At 44.5% G+C, this 26841-nt stretch overlaps 1 long non-coding RNA gene across 3 annotated transcripts; it reads left to right on the plus strand.

Annotated features, from left to right (window-relative positions):
• LOC310852492 lies at nt 1–26476 on the plus strand. 3 transcript variants are annotated; one of them, XR_014568125.1, is made up of 5 exons: nt 117–560; nt 3491–3602; nt 11957–12069; nt 25957–26085; nt 26220–26476. It is a non-coding gene; the product is annotated as an uncharacterized lncRNA (long non-coding RNA). The 3 variants fall into 3 exon arrangements; XR_014568124.1 differs by lacking the exons at nt 25957–26085; nt 26220–26476 and adding an exon at nt 1–70 and having other exon boundaries at nt 463–560; nt 11957–12330; XR_014568126.1 differs by lacking the exons at nt 25957–26085; nt 26220–26476 and having other exon boundaries at nt 11957–12330.
• The last annotated feature ends 365 nt before the right edge of the window (nt 26477–26841 follow it).

Raw genomic sequence — 26841 nt, forward strand, 5'->3', positions numbered from 1 at the left:
TTTCTGACATATTTTTAACCCAATGCTCTCTTTTTTATCCTATTCTTTGTTAACTTGTCCCACCCTGCCTGTAAGATTTCCTCTGTACTCTGTGCTATCGTTAGGTAATTTTGGACTCTAGGATTAATGATCTTACAGATGCTCCCACTTTAAATGGTAACTGCATTACTTCAAAATGTGGTAAACTGACCCAGCTGCATTTAGGGCTCCCCAATCTGCAGGGTGGGGCCCTGGACTTTTCCTCTAAAGTCCTATTCTGATGGCTCCACTGTCAGAACTCCTTAGTGGACTCTTTTATTCACAGTTCTCTCTGCACTGCCATTTCTGCTATCTCTTTTATCTGTTGCTTTTTAATTCCTCTCACACTCAAGCTCTCCGCCTGCATCAGCACATGCTTTTCTGTGCTCCCACCTCTCTTGTCTCTTGGATTGCCTTACCAGCATCTGGTGATTTGATTTTCAGACATTAGCAAGTGATACAGTGCCTACCTCTGTGATGAAAAGCTTCACCTGTTGATTCCTACATGCCAAGCTGCAGTTAGAAGAAAGTCAGATACCCATGTCAGTCTGCTTGCTTGTGTTTCTGGCCAGTTGAATATTACCACTATTACTCTTCTTTTCTTCCATTAGTCCCGTCAGTTATGCGCAGCCCTCTGAGGATGATACAGGAGTGGACTCGGTAAACCAAGCTATTTCACACACACACCCAAAGATGGGGGAAATAGCTCCAATTTTTCCTTGCAGAATTCCAAATTTAGAGTTCTCTAATTCCTCTGCAAAACCTTAACCCCGTCCCTTTAAATTGTTGTTTTTATGATGCTGTATTTTGGGCACCACTGAAAAGAGGCCTATAAATGAACTAAATGAACTAAACTTTACTGAGAGTAGCAATAATTGTAGCAGAGATTGCCCCCAATGGTCTGTTAAAAAGTCAGGTAGACAACTGCAGTAGGTCTGCAGGCCTTATGTTCTGCAGGCCTCATTTGAGATAATGGAGACAAATCATTCAAATGTGAAATGGGAGGAAATGACATTTGGACTTTCATTTTTCACAGAGCTGTTTTACTAATTGATGAATTGCCAACATCCATCTGGGTGGATGTTTCTGTTCCTTTAAGAGGGCAACTGGTGGGGAGGGATTAGCAAATATAAATAATCCCATTCACTTTATAGCTACTATTAGCTTCATAAACTAATAGAAAAATAAGTTTATAAGTTCCATGCTGCCTCTGCTCTCATTGTCCCAAACATCTACACATATGAACACATGCACACACAATCCAATGGTCCAACTGTGTGAATGATGGATTGATTTTACCCTGATGGGAAAAGGGGGGGGGGGACCACAGAGAGATTTAATCTGTGTTGTGGCAATTTCATGGGAATTTAAAGCCTCCCTTCCCACAATGTATGGTCCTAGTCGGGACCAGAGAGCACTTTGCTGGCTATTTACTTCCAACAACAATGTGCAATCTCCTAGTTGCATGAATAACATCATGTTGTGTTCATCCCTCAGTTGCAATACTAGACAGTATCTTTCTTGCTTGTGCTGTGTATGTTCCATGTCAAACCACTAGCAGGTTCCAGTTTGTCCCTATTTGTTAACTGAGACCAGGCAAGCAAGCAACTCAACAAGCAACTAAGCAGTAATATCACACCTGGGTCTACCTCCCAAATCCATGAAATGGGGCCAACAAAATTAGCAAGGTATCCACAGGGATGAGGAACTTGGGGCCCTCCAGATGTTGTTTGACTACAGCTCCTATCACCACTGACCATTGGGTTGTGCTAGCTAGGGATTATGAGAGTTGTAGTTCTACAACGTCTGGAGGGCCACAGGTTTCTTATCCTTGCATTAGAGGGAAGTTTGTGGATTGCTAAGCATACAAAGTGTTTTAAGGTTGGGACTGGAATAATGGTAACAGTTCTATTGCGTGGACAGGCGGAGTCCCCAGATCCCGCGCGGCCCCCCCCCCCGTCATGTGGAATAACGACTCATGACAACGTGCTATGGGATTAAATTGGCCACAACTTTATTAAATTTCAAATGTGGGTAGACCTTGGCTCAGGCATTGGGCGTTCTCCCTCCCCAGTCCCCAGCCGGGGACCTAGGGAGCATCAGGGTTATCCAGTGTGTTTGTGGGGGGGATGGGCTGGCTCTGGAGAACATATGTTCAAGCAGAAATAGCCGCCCCCGTTACGCCGACGCCGCAGGGGAGAGCAATGACGACCTTTCGGCATACGGTCAAAGCCTCCCTTCAGAAACCCCTTTAATGGGGAACCCTGGTATCGCCGCCGCATAGAGGAAGATGAACTAAAGGATTCCGCCCAAGGCCTGATACCGCCAAAGTTGTGACATTTTGCTACGGGAAAGGCGAAACCTGCCAATGCAGGGAAAAGTTAACCTGCAAATAAGACATTAACTGAGGGTGGGTAGGGTGAGAGAAGCTCTGGAGCCAAGCGATTCCCAGGTAAGATCCTCCCTCTATTGTGTGGGCAGGTAATCCCTCCCCTACCTGGCCTGATCTCCTTGGCAACGCTTCCCTCAGGTGGGATTGGACAACTGACTGAGGTAGGCGGGAAGGCAAACCAAGCCTATGCTGTTGGAGCCGCTCCAGATCTAGGGGCTGCGCACATCCACGCAAAGGGCGCCCCCAGTTTTAAGCGGGGAGCGGTCATTGCCAAACTGAAGCAGACCAAAAGGTAGTGCTGTTCCCTTGACCAGAAGTGGGGAGACCTTTCTAGCCCAAGGGCTGCATCACCTCATGGCAAACCTTCTAGATGCTGTAGTAGAAAGCAAGGTTAGAAGCAAAAGAGGAGATGGCCAGAGGCAAAAATGGAGAGCAGTGGATGTGACATGCTTGTACAGTTGCCCCCCACATCTCTCCACCCAGGCAAGCAAGGGGCAAGCTCACACTTCAAAGACACATTCCAGCACTTGAGGGAGGCACAGCGCAAAGCCAGTGAGAGATATGGGCTGGGGAGATTCCTGGGGGCATTTGGCTTTGCTTTCTTCAGTTGTGGGGACACTGAGAGAATCTCCCAGAAAAAAGGCTGGACGATCCCCAAACACAGTATATATTGTACTCCCTCCCTCCCTCTCAGCTTTTGATGGCATCTTCTCCTCTGCACCACAGGAGCTCAGGGGAGGTGGACACAGACAGGCAGAGCTGCAGATCTATGTGGCAATGATACAAGATTTTAAAATGTGATGAGTATAAAAAAAGGCTCGCATATTCCTTTCCGTTTCTTTTGGCATCACCTGAGGCTTGAGGCTTCTCACTCCAGCGAACCGCTGGGGACACAAATCCTGATGGCAGTGCTTGACAGCTATGAATATTTCCATATAGCTTATAGATGCATGAGAAGATGTGGGTTGGGCATGTTCTGAGGAAGCTGCCTTTGGTTATTTGTAGATGGGAAAAAAGACTTTAAATTGGCCTAATGAAAACAACCTTTAAGGTCTGAAATAATAATGTGCTTGTGCTCAGATTTTCAGAATTTGCCTGACTGTTGAGATACACAAACAGACAGGGAGAAAGGCTGCACACACAGAGGAAAATATTGTCATGGTGAAATGGAATGTCTGAACACCTAAAGCAAGTAATTGAACAATGTTATGGTCAACCTTTTTGCAAAGCATCATACTGAGAAAATATTAGCTGGGCAGCTAAGCCACAGGGCATTTTTAAAATAACTCTGTTTATTAAGAGATTTTCTTCCTTTGTATTACAGAAGTGAAGTAATAGAGGAAGAAAAGAAACTACATTTCTTCCAACTCCTTATGAGATTCCCTCCACCTTCAGGCAATTTACATGAAGAGTGGAAAACCCCAAAGCCACTTTTGATCTTTTATTTAATTTGTTGCTCTCAAATGCCCTAGATAAGTTTCATTCTGTTCCCACATACCATGATAAATCTGCAGAAAACCACCTGCATTTCAAGGAGGCATCTTTTCTTTCATAGCAAACCTTATATTAAGAATCTCTGCTACTATTTCAGTTGCATTAGGGACTGGGGATCTGTCAAGTTCAGTTTCTTATTTTTCCAAAATCATATTCAGACTATTTATTTCTTTATTTATCATTTATTTATTATATTTGTACACCGCTCTGCATCTGAAGACCACAGGACAGTTCACAACATAAAAATGCAAAATGTTTCTTGGTCAGTTCTGGGACCCACCCTGAGATCTTCAGTTGAAGAGTGGTATACAATTTTTATATTAGTTTTAATCTTCAAGGAGGTGGCTGTTTGAGAGTTATAGCAACCTTCTTCAATGGTGCTAGAAACCTGCTTTCAAAGAGGTTTGCTCTCTCCAGATCAGCTGATTGGTACTGACAAGGAACCCTGCTTGTAAAGGAACAATTCAGAGCACCTTTTAAAATCCTGATTGTTCCTTCCTCACTGTTTCTATATTTGCCCCACTCTTGACATCATATATGAAATCAGGCATGAGGCAGGTGGGTGTGGTTTGTGGGAAATAGCCTTGCGAGCCAAACCAGGCCCACTGAGTCCCACAGGGCCAGACGTTCCTCAGCCCTGTGGTGTCTAAGGTTGTAGCATTATTCCAGAATACCACAGCTCCATAGTAACACAAATTCTGTATCATGCCACAGCTATATAATGTAACAAAGTGGAATTAATAGCAATAGCTTAGCAATGTGTATTAATCTCATTGCACGGCTCACAAGGAAAAAAATTGGATTGTTGTTGCTGTCCTTCCTGTTGCGTGCTGAGGTCCCCAAGACACCCCAAACCCAATAACTCAAACTTCACACATTATTTTTGTTTAAGGTTTTTGGCATAATTTTGGCCACAACTTTATTATCAATACAAATTGTGAGTGGTTGCTTAGGCATTGGTTAGACTATCTGTCCTCCCCGCCTTGGGGACAGCCCTGACTCCGTAGTCAGTGCGGAAGAGCAAGATCAGGGTCAACTGGAGCTGCGAAACAGACCCTCAGCTAATCCCCGCATGCTCCTTGGAACTTACACGGCCCGCACCCTGCACCAAGGGTTTGGACGAAGGGGATGGTAAGTTCCAGAATTCCTTTAACGGAATACCCGTGCAGCATTGGAGGGGCAGGCCCAGCCTATCCATACCCCTCCACCAACCAATTTTAACCAATGCCTAACCGCCAACCTTACAAGTTGTGACGATTTGCTACGCAGTAGGCAAAACCCAATTGGCACACACTAATCAGCCAAGAGGTAAATTCCTACTGGGCCCCCGCACCAAGGCGAACGACCCCATGACAGGCATAGCAAGGTCAAGCGAAGCCCAACAAGGGAGGGCGGGCGGGAGATCCGATGTCCACAGCAAAAGAGAAAGAGAAAGCTGTGGACCTTGCTTAAATAGCCACTGACCCCACCCCTAAGTTTGCAACATCAACTTTCCCCAGATAACCAGATCCTCCCATCTAAACAAGCCCTGGCTTTAACTTGCCTAGCAATCATGGGGTGCCTTGTATAGCCCCATCCGCAACCCGTGCTCTCCTTTTAGTGAGAACACGCTTTGCGTGCTGAGGTCCCCAAGACACCCCAAACCCAATAACTCAAACTTCACACATTATTTTTGTTTAAGGTTTTTGGCATAATTTTGGCCACAACTTTATTATCAATACAAATTGTGAGTGGTTGCTTAGGCATTGGTTAGACTATCTGTCCTCCCCGCCTTGGGGACAGCCCTGACTCCGTAGTCAGTGCGGAAGAGCAAGATCAGGGTCAACTGGAGCTGCGAAACAGACCCTCAGCTAATCCCCGCATGCTCCTTGGAACTTACACGGCCCGCACCCTGCACCAAGGGTTTGGACGAAGGGGATGGTAAGTTCCAGAATTCCTTTAACGGAATACCCGTGCAGCATTGGAGGGGCAGGCCCAGCCTATCCATACCCCTCCACCAACCAATTTTAACCAATGCCTAACCGCCACCCGAGCCCTTTACGCTCGCCGCCAACCACTCACAGACTAAACCACACCCTCAACTTGGACACCACTGCATCCAACCAGACATCATTCCCCAACGGGGAAAGATGCACCCCATCATCCCTGAATAATTCAGAGGCCTTGAACGAAATCAGAGGGTGAGGAATCACAAATCCGCCCAAACCAACCACCAATTTGCTTGCCGCGGAATTAATCCGCTTCCTAACTCTTTCGGTGGCCGCCGGGCAAGGGCTACCCCTCCAAATGCGGCGTTTCAGCAGCTGCGACCAAATTAGTGTGGTTGAAGGCACCAAGGCCGCCAAATCCCTCAAGTCCAGTAATATGGCAGCACGCAGCCCAAAGCAGGAAGAGGAAACCATATCATTCTCCCCCAGCTGCACCACTATCGCTGTAGGGGGGCCAGCGTGGAGGACCCGTCTGTGCATGAGAGGCAATAATTCTCTCCACTGCATCCCTCGTCTGGAAATCCAGGACACCTGCACGTGCTGCGGAAGGCCCAAGCCAGCTCCCAGACCAGATTGACGAGCTCTGACAGCGGCCCAGTGCACAATGCTGTGTCCCACTATCCAAATACGGATAGCGGCCAGACCTAGGGTTAAAACACAAAAATGTCAGTACACACACCACCATTATTTCCTCACATATACTTTGAATGCATCCGATCTCCAACGACCCAGGTCCTTTATCCTCCTTGCAGACAAACCCCAATGGGCAGCTGTCGTTGCGGCACCAATACGGAAGGAGTGAGGAGCAAATTCCGATGCTTTGCGGCCGCAGGCCACTACCACCTTGCGCATCACCTTAGTGAACTGATGCCGGACTAAAGGGTGCCCATTTTCATGAATAAACAAAGGCCCCTCGCCTGCCGGCCGCAAGGACAAGTATCTCTTAAGATCCTTTACGGGGCAAGGACCCTTCTCTCCCGTTGCCGAGAGCCGAATGACGGCTCCCCTACCCACCTGGTCGGTCTTCGAATTCCTGATATGCACCCTCAGGTCCGACTGTGACATGCTCACGTCCTGCAACAGCAAACCCCTGGAACCTCCATCCCGTTTTTGCTCCAGGACCACCTCGCCTACCCTCAGTGCCCCAAAGAATGCCAAGGAAAAGGCTGCTGAAAATAGACGGGCCTCAAACTTGGACCAACAGATGCTCCGCAGTTTACTGCGCATCTGTATCAGCAACTCAAAAGTGATGGGACTTCTGGGAACAGTCCTCGATGGGGTGAGCCGTCCCCATCCCTCCAATGCCCGGCGCACCACAAACTTCCTACATGGGTCCTTGTCAAAAGTGGCCCTGCTAAAGAAAGAAATTGCTGCCGAGTGAAGTCGCAGGGTCCTAGCCGCCCGGCGCATCTGGAACAAATGTGCCAGATACTTAAGCACCTGGGCAGTAGAATGAGGGGTGATGACCGCCCCCGCCGATTGGCCATTAAAGGACAGAAAATCAGCCCAGGCCTTCTTATAGGACCTTAGCGTGGAAGGGGCGACTGATGCTGCTACTCCCTGTGAAACTAAGTGTTGCCAAGGTTCCAGAGATGATCCGGGAAAATCTCCGGACGGTCTCGAGCCTCTGGCGCCAATGACCTGAATCGTTCCATCTGAAAACGGGACAGAGCATCAGCAATCTCGTTAGAAATACCCGGAACGAAGCGAGCAGAAAATACAATATTAAAACGCAGACAGTGCAAAACAAACACCCGAAGCAAGGCCGAAACCCTAGACGACCGGGATGACTGCTTAGCTAAAACAGTCACTACTGCCTGGTTATCGGACCAAAAACAAACCCGATGGTCCTTAAAATGCTCGACCCACAAGTGTACCGCAACAACTATGGGGAAAAACTCAAGAAATGTCAGGTCTCGAGTTATCGCTTCCCCACACCAAGCCTGGGGCCAAGGTTCAGCACACCACCTGCCGTCCCAAAACAAACCAAACCCCAGTGACCCTGCCGCGTCCGAATGCACTTGAAAATCATTGTGGAGGTTCAAAGTGTCCTGCCACAGTGATACGCCATTAAATTCTTCCAGGAATTCCAGCCACACACGGAGGTCGGCTTGCACTTGGGCGGACAAACGAACCCTATGATGCGGTGCCTGCAGCCCCGAGGTAAGTTTGGCCAGGCGAGAGCAGAACGGGCGCCCCGGCGCCACCACCCTGCAAGCAAAGTTTAAATGACCTAGCAACGACTGAAGCTGTCGCAAGGTAACCTTCCTCAATGGGAGCAGTTCTTCAATGACCTTCCTTAAAGCAACTAACTTATCTGGCGGCAAACTAGAGGTTTGGGCCACGGTATCCAACAAGATACCCAAATAGGTAAGTTGCGTAGTGGGACCCTCAGTTTTCTCTGCCGCTAATGGAACCCCCAGGTCTTCAGCCAGGGACGCAAAGGCACGCAGCAGAACCACGCAATTCCCCGTGTCCCTCGCGGAGGCCAGTAAAAAGTCATCCAAATAATGCGTAACCCCGCCCAAACCGGTTCTGTCGCGCAAGGCCCATTCCAGGAATGAGCTGAAACACTCAAAAGCCGCACAAGCTACCGAGCAGCCCATGGGCATAGCCTTATCAAAATAGAATCCCCCGTCAAACTGAAAACCCAGCAGCCAGAAATCCTCAGGATGAATTGGCAACAAACGAAAAGCCGACTCAATGTCGCACTTGGCCAATAGGGCACCAGGCCCAAACTTCCTTATCATCTTGATCGCATGATCAAGAGAGGCATACTTCACCGAACAGAGCTCCGGGGGAATTACGTCGTTAACCGACGTACCATTAGGATGAGAGAGGTTATGAATTAGGCGAAACTCCCCCGGGGCCTTCTTGGGAACTATTCCCAAGGGTGAAATGTGCAAATTAGGAAAGGGGGGGGTGGCGAAAGGACCAGCCATACGACGTAAAGCCAGCTCCTTTTCAATTTTCTTACGCGCCACACCAGGCATGTCCTTAACGGATTTCTGGTTCCTAGGATTCTGGGCTACAGGGGCCACGACCACTGGGATCCTAAATCCCAGCGAAAAACCATTACTCAAATACGACGCTGACTCTCTGTCTGGGTAAGATTCCAGTAACGCCAGTAACGGCTGTAGCCGAACCGGAGTATAGGCCAAAGAAAAGATATCACTTTCCTGCTCCGGGAACAGGAGGCTGGGCAGGGACCTTGGGGGGCTGCTGGGAGCCCCCTCCCCTGCGAAAGGGCCGCCTGGCCGCGGAGCAAGCAGAAGCCGAGTGGCTCCCAGAGCATTTGTCACAAAGGTGTGCGAATTTACAGGCTTGACGTTGGCAAATGCCCTTATTAAAGTCCCAGCAGAACCACTTGCGCCCAACTTTTTGGGTGGCAGGCTTGAATTTTTGCAACTCAGAAGCCTTCTTCTCAATACGTGGTGCCACATAAGTGGTCCACACATCCAAGTCCTTCCTGTCCCAGCGGGCCGTCGGTATCTTGGCCGCCCTACGCCTAAAGTTCTGGTCATATGATAATGCAGCAGTCTCGCCAGCCATCGTAAAAGCTGAACGGACAATAGACAGATAAACCCAGAGGTGCAGAGACCTCTTGGGATACGCTGCAGAAATCACACCAGCAAAAACCTGGAAACTATCCATCCAACGTTCAAAAGTCCTGTCAGCCTTTGCTACAATTGTCCGTCTTTTGGGAACGGAAAGGCCCTTGTCCAGCGGCTCCCGACCATCAAGCGGAGGAGCCAAGCTGAAAATATCCACGTAGCGGCCATCCAGAATCCTAGACCGCAATTTGGAAGACAAGTGGGCACCAGGAATAATATCCCTAGCAGAATTGGTGGAGACTCTTACATCAGGCACCAGGACCCCTTCTCGACACTCCTGTACGGCGCCATACCTGGCCCTATGAGAATTTGCCCTACGCTCCCAAACCCACTTGGCAGCCCCGACGACTCCCCGTAGCCCCAGTAAAGCTTAAGGGGGGCCCCCTCATCACTGCTAGAGCTGATGGAGGAAGTACCTGAAGTGGAGGACGATGTGTCCCTCCGTCTCTTCTTAGAGTGCCTCCTGGAGCCCCTTTTTCGGCGACGATGCCCACCGGAAGAGGACCTTGGAGGAAGAGGAAGACTGTCTTCAATCGAAGAATCTGACGCTTCACCCTGTTGCACTGCACCTGGGGCTGACTGAACAGAGACAACTTGTGAATGAACTGGATTAGAATGCCCCAGCGCTGGGGGCCGTACAGGTGAGCCCCGTACAGCGCGGCCCCGGGTCGATGCGCTTCTTCTGGCGCCGACCCTGGCACGACCACGGCCCCTAGGCACTGCATCCTGCGATACAGGCAGCACCGAAGGTTGGACCTGCGGAGCATCAGGTAAGCCAACTCCGGCTGAACAGTGGCTCCCCTTCTTCACTAGATGATGATGCAGGAGAGGAAACATCCACCGGGGGAGGCGGGAATGCTGATGACGTTGACGGGGTCGAGCAACGGTGTAGCAGGCCATCCATCTCCGCCTCTACCCTTGCCAGTGTCACCGGGTCGCCAGACAAACTTGAAACCATAGCCTGGATGCGTTTCAAGGACTGACCAGGCTGCGGAGATCGCAAGGCCTGGGATGGGCCTTTTATAGGCCGCTTCGAGGAGCAGGCTGGAACAGGCCTTCCTGCTGCCTTCTTAGGAGCCATTCCTACTACTGGTGAGAAAAGAAAAGAAAATAAAATTAAGTAGAGGAGAAAAAAAAAAAATAAAAAAATAAAAAATAAAAAATAAAAAATAAAAAAAACCAACTAAGTTCTTTAAGACGCTAGAATCTGCAAGAAAATGAAGCAGAATGAATTAAATAGTTAATTAAAACTAAGACCTAGACTATAACATGATGCACCAGTAGACAGGAGGCAACCACTTGCTTACAGATTATGCAACAGATCGGTAACCCAGGAGCAGCTGGGAAGAGCACCAGCCACCAAATCAGAAGCTGTCCAATACGGAAACAAACCACAACCTTGTGCTCTTTACCAGCACACACACCTACACTAGCCGTCCAGGCTGCGTGCAATTGAAGAAATTAATTGCCTGCAAACATATCAACTGCCACAAGAGGTCGCAGTAGTACCAATTATACTCAGCCTAGGATAAAGCAACCACCAGGCCCTGCAATTACTAGGCCTGAACGCTAGAGGCCGCCACGTGGCCGAGAGGAATCAAAATGGCGCTCCCGCCTAATGAGGCTGCAAAATGGAGGCCTCACAGCTCTCCGCTCAAATCAATGCACCTCTGGGGACAACCAGCGGCACCCAGCCCCCCAGCAACACCAGGCCGGCCTCCCAGGGCCTGCTACAGGGCAAGGTAAGCCACCCCTAGCCAGGCAGCCAGCCGCAGGGAAGCTACCAACAGAAGCCTGTGGGGAAGGGAGAAGCAAGGACAAACTGAGAAGAAATGTTCCCTTGACTGGGGATCGACCCTGCAAGAGGGCAGGGGAATTGAGGGAAGCCCTCCCCACACGGCCCCTGGGCCCAGGCCGAGCACCCCCCCCCCCCGACTAAATTAAAGGGAATCAAAACAAACAGGAAAATTAAATAAAGTGGGGAAGGATCTTTCAGCAACAAATTAAAGAAAGAGGAGAAAATGGAGGAAGAAAAACAAAGGGAAAGGGTATACGACCCAAACTTCTGCTGTAGTCACTCAGAGATCCGATGAGATCCGATGTCCACAAGATCCGATGTCCACAGCAAAAGAGAAAGAGAAAGCTGTGGACCTTGCTTAAATAGCCACTGACCCCACCCCTAAGTTTGCAACATCAACTTTCCCCAGATAACCAGATCCTCCCATCTAAACAAGCCCTGGCTTTAACTTGCCTAGCAATCATGGGGTGCCTTGTATAGCCCCATCCGCAACCCGTGCTCTCCTTTTAGTGAGAACACGCTTTACAATGTGTTTTCTTTTAAAACTCTGTTCCAGCTCAAGTGCACACTTTTTGCTTAGAGTTAAACCACCAAGACCTTGACAGGTAAGAATGAGCAGGTGAGCAGGTGAACTCCTGACCTTTTCTTTCAGTGACCTGAGGAGCTGCAGAAAACAAAACTCAAAACCCGGTGCTCATCTAATTGGAAACCGGCTGAAGAGGCAACCGATATCCAACAGTCATCACACCCGAGTCAACTAATTAGGTGCATGACTCTATGTCAGGGTGAAAAAACAAAAGGCTTGGTCTAGCCCATTTGCCGTTCTTGTTCAGTGTAAATTCTCTATAGAAAAACAAACGCGTAGCCTTCCTTAATGTATCTCCTGGCCTGAGGTTGAAAGCCTTGACCTAACATTGTCTTTGTGACTGGACAGATTAGCAACCTGACTATTGCACTCCCGTGAACCATAATCATTAAAAACACAATTCAAAGCTCTGTTTTCCTGAAGCTGCAGGATTTCCTAAATGTTTTGTTTGTATATTTTTAGTTGCTTCCTGTTGTTAGGTGTCATTTAATGACATGGCTGATGTTCTGAAGAATGCTGTAGGAATAACAACTGTTTAACTATTTGTTCATTTTAAACCACAAAGTGGACTGTTTGAGTTCTCGCTGTCCCTCCTGCTGCTCTTTGCCATGGCCACAAGCCCTTCCTTTATTATATATGGCTACTTGTTTCTCCAGCATATATCTTCTATTCAGTACGACCTTTATTCTCCTGATCACAAAGGGAGTAGAATCCGTTCGACCTGAGAATCCAAACCCCACAAGGAGGAATTGTGATGACCTGGCCTCCATCTTGAGCGATAGGAGCTTCCTAGGTGCTCCGCAATCTTTACACGCTTTTGAAGAGCAACTCTATGCTAGACTACATGTCACACTCACCACACGAATCAGTGCCCCCATGGCAAGTTCTCTGCCCCCTTCAGTAACATTTTGACATTTATGAGCGCTTAAAACCTGAAGTGCTGTCCATATCCCTGGTTCCAAAGCACACTAATTTGATTTCATAGAAGGAACACTGAAGGAAATCGCCATGGGCCACCTGGCACATTGGGAAATGTATTTAGAAATGCCCTGTGGAAGTGCTGCAAAGCAGCGGCATTTCTCTTCTTCCCAGAATTGACAAAGAAACACCAGGGCACCGAGCCTGCAATTTTATTTTCTATGTTATAATGTATAAAGAAAACCACAACTTGAGTATACTTTTGGTCACCTGTAACAAAGGAAAAAAAACAAGGTGCTATGCTTGAAGGTCTAATCATGCTGTCCTGACAAAACTTTCCCCTGAACATATGTGTGGAGCTTTTTGCATCTGATGGCAGGTAACAAAAATAGGCTGATGGGAGGAAGAGGCAAGTCATGTCTGGATCTGATGCTGAAAAGTCAGAATTTGAACTAAACTTAGAAGTGCCACACAGAGTTGGCAGAATTTGGAAGAAGCCTTAGAAGGACGAACTTGCATGTTCATGGACAGAGGGAGTTATATATTCAATCTGGATGAATTTCCTGCTGTCCCCCTACAGTCCCCAGGTGGGTTACACCATTAAAACAACTTGCAATCACATTGACCAATGTGGTGGCTAATGATGATGCTGGCTGGGGATGATGGGAGTTGAAGTACACAGGTTCTCTATCTCTGTATAGAGCAGGCATAGGCAAACTGGGCCCTCCAGATGTTTTGGGACTACAACTCTCATCATCCCTAGCGAGCAGGACCAGTGGTCAGGGATGATGGGAGTTGTAGTCCCAAAAACATCTGGAGGGCCGAGTTTGCCTATGCCTGGTATAGAGGAGGTACAGGCAGAAATGGAGCAGTTAGTGCTATAGGTACATTTCTGAAGACTAATATTGAATAATACCTACTTTTTACTTATACTACACATTTTTAACTGATCACCCCAAAAAGGTAAGCATTTCTCATAGACTGAGCAGTTCCCACTATTGATTTTCTGTTGGTATTAAAAAACAACAACAACCCACAATTAAAAAAAAAATCATTCCTAAAAGTGAGAGCTACACAGTGATCATGACAATTATGATAATAAGAAACCAACATCAGCGGAATAATTAAATCAAGAGAACATATTGTCTTTGTTAATTAGTTGCCGGTTATAAATCTAAAGCTGTGTTTCTATGCGTATTTAAGTAGAAAAAAATCACACACCAAATGAGGGTTTGCTTACAAACATATGCTTATATGTTCAAATCGTTACCCATCACGTTAGTGTGGCAGCACCTACAGTTTGGAACTCTTTGCCCACTGACACCTGGCAGGTATGTTTGCTGTGCTCTTCTCAGTGCCTGCTTGAAACACTTTTGCTTAGGCCAACCTGTCTGGACAGGTGGGTGCGGATATTTTTAAATCTATTTTACCATTAATTTTAATTATCGTTAAATGTTTCTAACCATTTTCCTGACAATTTCAACATTTACTGTTAAACCACCTCGGAGGTTATATTACAATCAGGCAGTATGTAAATTTTAAATCAAATGAATAACACATATCAGGTAAGGGCCATCGCTCAGCAGCAGGGCACCCGCTTTAGATGCAGCAGTTCCTGGGTTCAATCCCCAGCGAATCCAGGTAGACTCTACGTGAGGCTGTTCTTGAGACTGACCCAGAAATTCCAGAGGGTTTAGAATGCCACGGCAAGACTCTGTAGGATCACATTCACCCGGTGCTATACCAACTGCACTGGCTCCCGGAGGAGTACAGGATCAGGTTTAAGGTGCTGGTTTTAACCTTTAAAGCCCTATATGGCCTAGGACCCTCATACCTATGGGACCACCTCTCCTGGTATGTCCCACAGAGGACCTTACAGTCTTCAAATAAAAACATCTTGGAGATCCCGGACCACAGGGAGGTTAGGCTGGCCTCAACCAGAGCCAGGGCTTTTTCGGCCGTGGCCCCGATCTGGTGGAACGCTCTGTCACAAGAGACTAGGGCCCTGTGGGACTTGACATCTTTCTACAGGGCCTGCAAGACAGAGCTGTTCCACCAGGCCTTTGGCCAAGGCACAGTCTGACCCCCTCCTTCGGTAATCCTCATAGAACTCTAGCCCAATGGTTGCCATTGATGGACATGCTCTATGTCCTCACACCATTAATTTGATTCTGAATTGATTTTAGAATGTATTTCAATTAATTGATTGTGATTTTATGTAAACTGTGTTATTTTACTGTTGTTAGCCGCTCTGAGCCCAGCTTCAGCTGGGGAGGGTGGGATATAAATAAATTATTATGATGATGGTGATGATGATGATGATGATTAGATCTGGGAAAGACTCCTGCTTGAAAACCCCGGGAGCTGATCCAGGTAGTGTAGACTAGTGTTTCTAGCTGTTTCCAGACTACAGTTCCCATCACCCTTGATCAGTGGTTTTGCTAGCTAGGGGTGATGGGAGTTGTAGTCCAAAAACGAGTTGGAGACCCAAGTTTGGGAAACACTGGTGTAGACATTACTGAGCTAGAAGGACCAATGGATCTGACTTTGTAGAAACCAGTTTCCAGTTGCTACAATGAGTGAGATATTCATCCCTTTGGGTGCATCCTTGAGAAAAGAATAGATCTTATATTGTACCAAAAGTAGTGGAGAGATCAGTTCCACATGAGAAGTGAATGACATAAAATTAGCAAGATTAGATGCCAGGGGCTAAATCAACACAATTAGATGGAAAGGACTAAAAGGTCAGTGCATTTCAAAAGGGTGATATTTATGTTATGCTTTCCTGTTGATGGACTTTGGATGTGCTTTTGCTGCTGTCTATTTTTACACTTACATTGTTTTAGTCTGCTGGTCCTGTTTTCTCTCACTCTGATGATTTTTAGAATTGTTCTGTTTTAGATGATGTTTCTTATTCTTTTGTTATTTGTAATGTTATAGATGTGGAAGGCAGCCTTTGAATGCGGCAAATAAGTAAATAAGGCAACTAGGTGGCAAATACACAGCACAAACTTGCCTTTCTGAAGAACAGAATTTGCTAAATTTCAGGAGAGATTGGTTCATTCTGTCTTCTGCCTCACCCTTGGCTGCACAGCAGAGAGCATCCACATTCTTCTCAGCTTTGAGGTTTCCCCCTGACAGGGATACTGTCAATAGTTGCTTCTGATACCACTTGGATAGACATATTGAGATGCTCCTTGCCTGTGCAGCTTCCACACAAATAGTGGAGGCCTGCAGAGGTTTTCACAACTGTGTGGAAAGACACCTTGGCCCCATCCTGACCTTTTTCAGCATGGCAGATCAGGAGGTTGATTTGCTCTGTTAGACTCCTCTCCATCATTCCATATGGAGCTATATTCTGCCTCTCTTTTCTCTCTTCTCTCTCTGTGAAGTTTATGGTCTAGGTAACACATGAGTGGGTTAACGTGTGCAATCCATTATTAACCCTTTCTATTCTGTATGCTTCAGCAGTGGCATTTCAAGCTGCAAAACCATTTTGTTCCTTCAGAAATCATTTTATGTTGGTGTGTGATACCTTCTTCCCATATTTTTTTGTGCACTCTCTCTCCCTCTCCCTCTCTCTCTCTCTCTCTTTCTCTCTCTCTAACTCTCTCTCACACACAATTGCTGCAAAGTTGTGGTTATCGCTAAAGCAGGCAAACTAATACTGCTTCCATATTGGGCAGTTCTATGCTTTCCAAAGTTAGCCAGGTATCCTTAGCCAATGCAGTTCTGTCTGTGTGTTCCCAATGGGCTCCAGTCAAGATCCCAAGAGTAGTATTGCTAATCCCTCCCAAATTAGCTTCTCTGCCACTACAAGTGCAAGACATGTGTGCAGGCACGCTAGCAAACCTGACAACAGAAGGGAACACAGAGTTGTGAATCCTAACCAGCCAGAATGTTGTTTTCTCAGCTAGTATCAGGAATTCAAGGATGGGAAGCTCAAAACAAAACAAAACAATAGAGTTATGTTAAACATCAGCAATATTTGTAGTATACTATACATGTATGTGCTATGAACTTAATAATTTCCTTCATATATATCTGACCAAAGACCATCTGTTCCAGTATTATATTTCAGCTGTAGCTAGATCCAGAGGGAAACTTAGAATGGATACCCCATTTTTTGTTCTAGCACCTAGTGCCCAGATTTAAGCTGTTAATAGCCATTGACAGGCATTCTCCATGAATGGGTCTAATTCCTTTGCTGGGGGTATGTAAGGAAACTGACACTGGGGACAGTGCGGAATCAGAAGTTATGGTGTGTATCTCCCTACCTGTGCAATGCAGGGATGGGAAACCTGAGGCACTGCACTTCTTGTTGGACTACAAGGACCATCATTCCTAACTACAGTGGTACCTTGGGTTAAGAATTTAATTCGTTCTGGATGTCCGTTCTTCACCTGAAACTGTTCTTAACCTGAGGTACCACTGTAGCTAATGGGGCCTCCTGCTGCCGCTGCACTGCCACCGCACGATTTCTGTTTTCATCCTGAAGCAAAGTTCTTAACCCGAGGTACTATTTCTGGGTTAGCGGAGTCTGTAACCTGAAGCGTATGTAACCTGAAATGTCTGTAACCCGAGGTACCACTGTATTGAAGATGGTGGTTTGTGCTGATGAGAAGTTAAATGTTCCCCATCCCTGATATAAGGAAATAGGCTGCTTAGGAGGTGCCTCAATAAGTTTTAATCAGTTAGCAAGTTAGGGATGGACCACCTCTGGAAAGGGCTTTTCCATCTCCCCATCCCCAGAGTGATCTACCATCAACCGTTCTAGTCTGAGTAAATGTACAACTCAATGTGTTTTAATGTTTCTTGTAAGCTACCTCCTTATAGGTATTGTATGCTGAACAGAGTATACTAGTAGGATCTGTCATGGTATCAGATCAGATCAGAATGGCAAGGTGGATGCAAACTTTTCTCATGGTGTATACTTTTTTTTCATAATTATATGAAGCTAGGAACATCATTAAAGCTTTCACCATTTAATGAAGGATCTCTTGTTTCAATAACTTCAGGAAGCAGCTGTCCATGGGAAAGAGTAATTACTTTTAGTGAACCTACTACTGGTGACCAGCAAATGAGTCTATCCAGTCGCTAGAATCTACCTAGTAACCATGTTGGAACTGGAGGTAACTCTCATGTAACAATGGCTGTCACATAAAGCGAACTCACCCAGCAATGCCAGGGTTTGGGTCAAATGACATTTGGCAAACTTACCGGTAATCAGTGTCTCATTGATTATAGAAAACTTTGCTCACACTGCAACTAGATTATGATGGATGCACTATGAAAATACTTGTGATGGATTCCAGAGTTTATTAGAGCAAAAACTGACATAAATGCAATATAGGGACCATTTTCAATGTACCTAAATGGCTGTGTGATTTTCAATCATGTCTTGCTCCCACAGCTGTCTCTGTTTAATAATATTAATCATTTCTATAGGACTTTCCAATGTACAATGTGCTGTACAGTTTTTTTATCACATTTATCACTGGATCTCTCACATCAGAACTCAATAAACTACCCACCACAACATATAGGACAACATATAGAAAGTAACAAAGGAATGAGTTGAGTACCTAAATTAACCAGTGATGTCCACATAGCCACCTGTGGGAATAGGTGTTCTTTATCATGCCACCTGTCCTGGGCAGTAGCTCATGTCCCAACCTAGAAGAAGAGGAGCCTGACAGATCAGAGTGACCTCCATATAAGCCAGGACTCCAAGCAAATTTTCCTATCCACCATCCTACCAATTCACATTCTGGCAGTTTGGCAACCTGATGGGGATGCAAATCATTCCTTCAGAATGTTTTGATTTCTTTTCTTTTTTCCCCTTTGGGTCAAGTGTAGAAACCTCCTTGTGTTCAACTGTTAGTACACATCAGGTTCACCATTGCTCAGTCCAGTGTTTCTCACTCTCTCACTCATCCCCTCATCATTCCATTCACTCATCAGCAACAGTACATCACAAATAACCACACCTGTCCATAGAAATCAAATTGGATAAGCACAGAGGGAATATAATAATTTGCTTTTTCTGAAAAGCATGCCCACTCAGAAGTTTCATTAAGTTCAATGGAGCTTACACCCAGGTAAGTGGGCACAAGACTGCCACCATCAATCCTTTCTGGAACTGTACTGAAGCAGGAATAGGTGTTTTTATTTTCTTCCCCCTTTTCTTTGACCTTGAGTTTCTTTCTTTAAAGAGATCAACCCAGTTCCCTTTTCATTATAAAGTGGGGAAATCTAGCTTGTTTCTTGTGGGTTTTTTGTTTGTTTGTTTTTGCATTGATGGCTGAGGCTGCAAACACAGAGTGGGGTTTATTCTTATTACATGTCTGGTATATTGCTTTGTATGGGAGGTTTCCATACTATCTGGAAGATAATGTCTGTGGTGGGGCAGGGAGATGGAGGACATAGAAAGCTGTTTCACAGCAGCTACACATCAACTTTCTAGTTCCAATGTCCATTGAAGAAATAATTGAACATGTGCAAGGTTTCTCCAAATTTGTGTCTTTGGGTCTGGGCCTCATATCTTTTTACGCAATGGGCCTGGCTGCAAAAATTGGGCAGAAAGAGAATTCTCAGCTCTTTTGCAATCCGATTGTAACCCTATGCTAAAAATTATGTAACGCAAGAACATGTTATGTAGGACTGCTGAAGATGCAAACAAAAATAACAGGCTGTCCTTATGATTAGCTAGGATAAGATGACAGTTTTCTGGTACCATTTAAGAGTAGCAAACTGTCAATTATTTGGCTTGTTATATTAGCATAATAATATTTTTCCATCACTGGAGGTACTGATGCCCATCTGTTGTCATTTGGATTTTCTGCTTAGGGCGCTGATATATCTGTGACAGAATTTAGTCTAGTTACTAGCCACCATAAAACATGTTTACCTTACAAGGAACTGTATCCGTAGCAAGCAGCAACATAGTGTGGAGTTGTAATTTCTTCATGCTGCTCTTCTTATAATGTAGTAATTATCACTCATTACCAATTTCCAACACAGTTCTGGAGAGGGTCACAGTGAACATTCGTACATTTTGCAAAGGCATGGGGTGTAACATGCTGTGTTTTTCTTACCTTGGAATATTGATTGCCTTACTGTAATGTATGTTGGAGCCCTAATAAGAAAAGGAGGGTGGGGAAGAAAACTTGGATGGTCTAGAGCAGTTTATTAGTAAGGCTGAGGAGAAATAATGAAGCAGAGCAGAAATAATTACAGTTAGCACATATTTAATTGATGTGAGAATGATAAGTAACACTGTGAATATTTGGACAGATTTGTTAAAGTGTCTGGCACAGTTTCTCAACTCTCCAGTAGGGCTTTAAATAAGACATTTAAATGGAAGCCTGAATTTTTAACCCATTGTAAACAAAGAAAACATGCAGAAGTGGGGAGGGGGGGTCTCAGAAATGTCCCTGTAACACTGCAGCATTTAGAATGCATTTCTTGGATATTGCCTTTGTCTACTGCATTTGTAAGGACTTCCTATGTCAGCAACAAGTAGCCATGCACTGTCAGTAGCGGGTGCTGAGAAATTGAGCACAGTTTACTAAGAGTGCCTGCAGACTGTCACTATCTTTTGGGAGGAATTCAAGTGCATGCCACAAATTAAGTTTTCTGCAATTAAAGTGGACTAAAGGGCTCTGTTACCCTAGCACAACTTTTCTTTTTTTCAAGGTTTCCCACTCTGACCGTGCAGAGAAATATTTGAAGTCAATTTGTTCAGGACCTTTTCTGTGGGGTTTCAGACTTGTGGTTTATATATATACAGTTATGAACAGTATGACCTTAAAATTCTTATAACAAGCAGCATATAAATACTTTTGTATAAACAAATAAGCAAGTTTTGCATAGGCAAATCAGGATGAATGCTAGATAAACAAGTCATCTGAAGGAGCCCTAACTTGAAATCACTCAGGATATTGAGAATGTTTTAAGTATGCACCTAAAAATGTTAATGGTTTAGAGATATACTCTTGTGAGGCCTGCAGGTATCTGCTGTGTACACTCTGTGATACAATTTGCTTTGATCTGATGTGTGAAGAGGACTCTTCTGTACAAAAACCCCCCAGAAATTTCAAATGTAAGGTAATGTCTATCCTCATAACAACCTGTCTATGCACTGAGATCATCTTTAGAGGCTCTCATCCAGATGCCCCTGTCATCCGTGTGACTCCACCTTGCACGTTTTTGCTTGTGCATAATACATTGACCACAACTGTGTTTCAACATAGGTGTCCTTTCTATAACAGAGTTGCAAATATTTTGGAGGCTACATAAACATAATCAAAGTAATGGTGAAAGGTTTTACTTATACACTAACAGAATGATAAAAGTGTCACATCAGAGAGATAAAGACAACACAAGCAGGGGAAGCAAACTGGGGGGGGGGGGACTCCATTCATATTTTTTAAAACATACACAGAACAACTCAGTTTTACAATTTCACACTCTAAAATTCTGGCTAAAGTGGCAGTGAGCAAAATATCGTTTGCAAGTGAAATACCTACATTTCAGAGTACAAAACAGTAATTCTACATGTCTTTCACAGTCTTTGATGAAAGGGATTATACATACATATATATTTCTTCAAAAGTGCTGCATTTATTCCAATGTCCATTTCATGCTAAGGCAACTTTCACCATTATAACATAATTATAGTAGAACAAGAAATCCCTTATTGATGCCAAGATCTCATTTAAGTGTTTACATGTTTCCCAGTTAGATTGCACCTTGTATTTGATCTGGCTTTTGTTGTGGTTACTGATAGTTATCCTATCTCACTAATGCGTTTACTGAAATCTCATTACTGGAAGTGCATTTGTAAGAAAGCTAGGGAAGAAGGCATAAGCCCCTTGATTTGTGCAGACAGCAAGTGTGACAAACAACTTCGATAAACAGCACAAAGGGATAGATCCAGAAAAAAGAGGTCTAAAATGTTATGCACCAAAATGCTTGCATGGAGTAGGATAGCCATTTGTCCTACTTTGCAGAGTACAATCTCCCATTTGCCACAGGACAGTCCTCTGTTTGAAGAAGTCCTCTATTTGAAGAGCTATCTAGATCAGTTCAAAGGCAAAGCACCCTAAGGAGAAGGATGCTCTTCTGAAGTTGTTCACCCATAGCTACCTCATGGACAAGAGGCTGAGTGAGCAGTCAGTTCGCATAGTCACAGTCTTCCTCACAATGGCATGGATGTCTATTTAAATTATCTCCACATCTAAATTAGCAACTGCAGATATTATAAAAATTGGTGTGCCCTCCTTCACCCCTCATTTTGATGGTGATGTGGCCACCTTACTTCTATGCCAGATGGGGAATGGGTTACAATGAACTACCCCTGAGGATAGGTGAGGAGTTTTGAAGCCGAGATTAAGTTTACTATTTTCATTTCTGGCACAACTGTACAGAGCTGTTGTGGTTTTTAAACAATATTTTAATCTTACAGCCAACTATTGATAGCATCAGCATTGGATTACATCTCGTTTGCAAGGAGAAATTATCTCGCTTACAACAGGCAAAGCTGTTTCAAAGCAAAACCCCTTGCTTCTCAAAGTGTTATTCTGCTTTCATTTCTCACTTGTGTGGTCTCCTCAGATACGCCCCAAAGGGTGAGGTCAGTATTATGTGAAATTTACATGGTTAATGAACCTTTTACAAAAGCAAATGAAACAAAGCAATCACAAGCTGCTCACAGCTGAAAGCAAAACCATATAAGTGGGAATACCAATAAGTAAGTTTTAAGGGCCAGCCATTTTCCTTTGAAAAGCACGCTGAAAATGTTTTGGAAACATTTGTTTGTACTAAAGAATTAACTATTTTTTTCCTGAAAAGAAGGACTGGAAAAGCTGTATTGAGAATAGGGATGTTGGAAGACATCAATTTCCATTCTACCCTGTTTCTGGGGGGGGGGGGGGACTAATGATATTCACTGGAATCAGGACATTGGAGGAATAAGCAAACATCAGCCATTTCTGTTCCTGTTTCCCCTGGAATTCTCCAACATCCAAAGTTGGGAAGAGAAGCAAGATGAGAGGTTATCAGTTTAAATCTTTTGGAGTCTTTTTTCCTGTGATAAAATGTTCTTTTTTCCAGTCCCAGGGTAAAGGTAAACGTAAAGGGACCCCTGACCATTAGGTTCAGTCGTGATCGACTCTGGGGTTGCGGTGCTCATCTCGCTTTATTGGCCGAGGGAGCCGGCATACAGCTTCCGGGTCATGTGGCCAGCATGACTAAGCCTCTTCTGGCGAACCAGAGCAGCACACGGAAACGCCGTTTACCTTCCTGCTGGAGCAGTACCTATTTATCTACTTGCACTTTGACGTACTTTCGAACTGCTAGGTTGGCAGGAGCAGGGACCGAGCAACGGGAGCTCACCCCGTCGCAGGGATTCGAACTGCCGACCTTCTGATCAGCAAGTCCTAGGCTCTGTGGTTTAACCCACAGCACCACCCGCATCCCAAGTCCCAGGGTAGAACAGAGTAAACTCTAGTTAGTGGTCAGAAATGGCAAAGGACGCAGGAAGTGGCCTGGGGGTTGAGAAGATACTTTCATTTCCCTTTTGGAATACAGCAATGGCATAAATACCCACATTCCTTAATATCTCCAGTGATGATTCAGCCCAGCCAGGTTTGAACATAGACTGTCTTAGTAAACATGTTAACTTTTCTTTTTCAGTTTTTTAAATAGGATTTTCTTATAAAAACTCCTCTGAAACTGAAATGGGATTATTGTTTTTCATCAACCCAAGACAATGGCAGCTCAACGGCAGCTGGATGTTAATATTTCATGTGGTGACTTTCATTCAGACCTGTCTCAACAGCATAATTGCATTTTGTCACCAATGTTGGAAATAACGCTTATTAAACTTGGGGTGATGGCCACAGAGGGCCTTTCCACTATGTTTCAGAAACATCTGACTTTAAAGTTGAGTTAAGAATTTAGTATTTAACCTTTCTTCTGTTCCTTTGTTTTTGTTGTTCTTTTTTTACTGGGGAGAGGCTGACTTGCTAAGGATAGACTAATAGGTTCAGAAGCATTAAAAAGTGAGTTGAACCTTTCACCAAGGCATGAAACTGTTTTAACATGCAAAATTGGTTTCGACTACTTTTTGGGGGCTTTTTAATTAACACTGGTCCAGATTTCTTCAAGAAAAAGCTTTAGACAGTCTTCTTCCTCGCCCACAAATGATGTTTCTTATCCTGTTTCTGCAGACTACAAGGAGTCAGTCAATTTTAATTTCTGTGACATTACAGGACTGGGGAAGGGGAGAAAGAAGAGGGAAAACAGTTGTGGATGTTCATACATTCATGCTGTATTACTGAGACAAGGTAGAAAATTAACCTTCCCCCCATTACGAAAGTAGAACTAAATGTGATCCAATGGAGCTGCTTAATAATACACCAGTGAAAGTAGAAGAGGAGTCAAGTCTTCTGGTCCCTTATTGTATGCTTTGGTTTCTCCCTGGGCATCAAATGCACACTTTCAAAGAAGACAAAAAGGCTGCTTGTGGTGTGGATGAGTAACTCACAAGAACTATAGGGCAGCTATTTATTTTAAGTGTCCTTTCTTCACTTTTCTTAAAAGCATACCAAAAAAGCTAACAATAAAAAGTATTAATGAAGAAAAACCAAGAAAGCAGTAAAAAGGACTTAATAAAGCAATACCACCACCCCAAAAATCCATTCCAGGACCGCCAGTTGTAGCAGGAGCTATGCAATAAAGTTCTATCAAAGACTCAGTAGCCAATGAGAAGCTTATATCCTCCCTCCTTTGCTTGGTCATCTGCTGGATCCCTGATGGTAGCAGATTCTTCTCCCTCCTCTCAAGCAGACCTTTCTTCTTGAGGAGATCCCTGATGGGGAATGTTGTTGTTGTTGTTGTTAATATGCCCATCTGAATGGGTTGTCCCAGCCACTCTGGGTGGCTTCCAACAAAATATTAAAACACAAGACTCCTGGCATCCATGCAAGTGCTCCACTGCCATCTCTGGGCTTTCCACCAGTTCCACTGGCACTTTTGAGGACAGTTCTAGAAGGTGGAGAACCAAGGGTCAAGGTAGGACTTGAGATAGGGTACAAGACCTTCCACATCTACATTTATTTTGCAAAGATTTAATTTCTGTGCTTTGAATATTCTGTTTGCCTCCCCCACACTTTCATACAATGGGAAGAACAGTTTTCCTTTATTGTTTTCTACCCTTCCATGTAGTCACTTAGTAAAAAGGAAATCTCCATGGATCTGGCTGAGTGCCAGCCTTCCCTGTGCATATCAGCCCCCATGCCTGGTTAGCTGTGAAGGTCACTACATCACAAATGGTGATTTGACAACCCTTCTTTCATGTTCTGAATCCATGGAAATGGCAAAATGTCATTGAGACAATTGTTAACACAATGAATCACTGTCTTTTGAGTTCAGATGCTTTTGAACTCAAAGACAAATCAAATCTCGGATGAAATTTCTTGTGGAAGACCTCAGAAAACCACAAGGGAAAGGGTATCTGAGCAGCTTTTGACAAGCTAAGGATCCTCCTCTCTAAAACATGTAAGACTTCCTTCTAAGGAGCAAAGCTGCCCTTTTCTTCCACGGAATCATTAACCGTTCATGAAAAGCTAACTACTATGAACTTTGGTACAAGTTGTGAAGAATCTGAAGGTGTGTTTCAAATGTATGTTAACACATCACGTTGGCTAAAGTGTCATACATCAGTTTGAAGACTATTTTAGTTTTATAATGGCTTGTTCTTATAACCTAGATTCTGTTTCTGAAAGTTGATGCTATTACTGCTTGTCTTTCTGCCACCTTTCAGATTATCCATTGCCACCTACAGAACTGACTACTTGGCTGTCTTTTGCCACTTACATTTATCTGACACAAAAAAATGAAATGGGGGGGGGGGAGAGAAAAGGGAACTGTGATGGAAATGCCAGTGACCGATTAACAATAAGTGATATGCATGCCATTCCCTATCATTTCCAGAAACAGCTCCTGCTGAATTCAGTGGGGCTTACTCCCAAGTAATTTATTTAACACTCCAGTCCAAAACATACAATTTGGGTGTAAATCCAGTTATTCAACTTATTTGCATAAAAACATATAAAAATGATAATCTCTTTATCCCTTGTTAGGGAGACTGTAGTGACTTGCAGCACTACCAGTTAGGTTTATCTATGTGGATCAACTTGCCAAGGGGTATATAATGCCTGTCTGTCCATGCCCGTGAATCTACAAGAACTGTGGGTGACCCCCTACAAAAAGTAATTATATTCCATTTTGTTATATATTGCATTCATCATTATATATTTATATTTATTGTTTCTGCAATCTGTATCTGGAAAATTGGTGTGTCGGCTCCCTAAATAAGCATTAATCATCTCTTCTCTCATTAAAGAACCTAAACTTCAGGCATACTTGAGTTCTCCAAGGACAGCAGAAAAGAAAATTGATCATCTTTTCTTCAAACAAGGTTCAATTGCCATAAAATTGGAACTGGGGGGGGGGGAATCTCTGCACTATAGAAATATAATTGTGCTTGGAGAATTTTCAAAACAACTTCTTGGAAACATATGAAACAAGTTAAATTATCTGCTTTGTTTGCACTGTTTACATGAGGGGGGAAATTACAAAACACTCGACTAGATACTTTATTCTAAAACAGCATAATATTAAATAATTGCTGAAGGACCACAGCAGGTTTTTTTTTTTTTTGTATTCTGTTTTGACAATATTACTATGGATTGTGCATGTGGGTGTGTGCATGCACATGATGTGTGTGAGAGAAACAAAGCTTTTGGCCACATTTACACCTAGGATTCCTTTGTGGGTCACATGCCACTGGTCAAAAAGCATGTGCTGTGAAATGTGGCCCCCTCCATGCACACGTCTCATAATTCTGGCAGGTAGGATTTGAACCTGTGGCCCCAGATGGCCATTTCAGGATAATATTCCATGTCTGAACAGAATTTCCCCACATTTCTAATTCCCCTCTTTATTATTTCCTCTGCATCAGAAAC

This window comes from Podarcis gaigeae (genome assembly GCF_964106915.1).
Source record: "Podarcis gaigeae genome assembly, chromosome: 1".
Lineage (NCBI taxonomy): Eukaryota > Metazoa > Chordata > Lepidosauria > Squamata > Lacertidae > Podarcis > Podarcis gaigeae.